The following is a 1342-nucleotide window of genomic DNA, read 5'->3' on the forward strand; positions in this document are numbered from 1 at the left end:
TGTCTCCATTCTCTGCCAGCGCAGCTCTGCCCCTGCCCCTGACTCACCCGGGCGTGGGCACAGCCCTCACTGCCGGCCACAGCTTCCCTCTGAAGAACCGAGCCGCTCTGCTGCGTGCAGGTGCTGTGGAACAATCAGCATTTCCATTAATTTAGCGCTGAGGGAAGAGCCCCGGGCTGGCTGGAGCTGCTGCTGGAGGCAGTGTTGGTGCCTGAGCCATGGGGTCACTGCCCTGCTGAGGACAGCGGGATTTCTGCTCTCAGAGCTGCTTACCCAGCACTGTGCTGACCCGGGGACAGCCCGAATGGAACCAGCGCTTTCTGTGCACAGCACGGCCAATTCTCTGCCTCTCTGCATCCCACCAGATGTGCTCGGCATTGAAAACAGCTTTGAATGGCTGTTCCCACTGTTGGGAGCACCTTAAACTGCACCGGAGGTGTTTTAGTTTGAACATTGGAAGAAATCCTTCACAGAAGGGGTGATTGCACACTGAAATGGGCTGCCCTGCGAGAAGGGGGAGTCACTGTCCCTGTCACTGTTTGAGGATGTGGCACTCAGCGGCTCTGGGTGACTGCACCAGAATCTCAYCTGGACTCGATGGTCCCAGAGCTCTTCTCAGCCTCATCCATTCTGTGATTCCGTGCTGTGATTGCGGCACTGGGGCCACGGGGAGCTGCAGCACAGGGCCTGTGACACGGGACATGACACCAGCGGGTCCGGATCCACTGCAAGGGGTCCCATCGTGACACAGTGACACGGCGTCACTTTACAGTGACAATGCCACCTCTGACCAGCGCAGTCTCCTGTCTTGTATGTTCAGGAGATGCTTTTGTCTAGACAGGGCTGTCTGAGTGTTATTTCCCACCTTGATAAATACTGGAAGATTTAGAGTGCCCCTGCCTCAGAGCCCCGGGGAAAAAACCACTGAGCTGTACCAGGCCGGAGGTGCCCCTGTGGCATTGCCTGTCTCTCAGCTTTTCACCCGTTGTCTCTTCTTTAAGGGCAGACATCCCTTAATGATGAACATGAAATTGTCTTTCCTTCCCACACACCATCTTCTCCCCCGCTGGGACCCGGGTGAAGCCCTTGGCGGAGCAGGGATGGGCTGGAGAGGGTGTAAGAGGAGGAGGATGATCCCAGAATGTGCAGATTGGGTACATCCAGGGGAGGAGATGGCTCTGGCACAGGGAGAGGGGCTGTCTGCAGGACTGAGCCCACTCACCCYGTCTGTGGCTGCAGAAAAGGGGAAACGGGCTCGTGGAGTGCCACAARTGAAGGAAGTTGGGAAAAGAAAAAGCTGACTTAACTCACCACATCCTGCGAGCGTGCAGCCTGCCACGGG

At 57.1% G+C, this 1342-nt stretch overlaps 1 protein-coding gene across 1 annotated transcript in view; it reads right to left on the reverse strand.

Moving 5' to 3' along the window:
• The window catches only part of CTTNBP2NL (CTTNBP2 N-terminal like), a 23645-nt gene extending 23555 nt beyond the window's left edge, over positions 1-90 (reverse strand). Inside the window, exon 1 of the mRNA XM_057387115.1 lies at positions 48-90. The gene's annotated coding sequence lies outside the window, so the exon portion shown is untranslated. The remainder of the gene's footprint in view (positions 1-47) is intronic.
• Between the last annotated feature and the right edge of the window lie 1252 nt (positions 91-1342).

The sequence above is a fragment of the Malurus melanocephalus genome, unplaced genomic scaffold (assembly GCF_030028575.1).
Source record: "Malurus melanocephalus ecotype Western Australia unplaced genomic scaffold, MMel_1.1 scaffold_1137, whole genome shotgun sequence".
Taxonomy (NCBI): Eukaryota; Metazoa; Chordata; class Aves; order Passeriformes; family Maluridae; genus Malurus; species Malurus melanocephalus.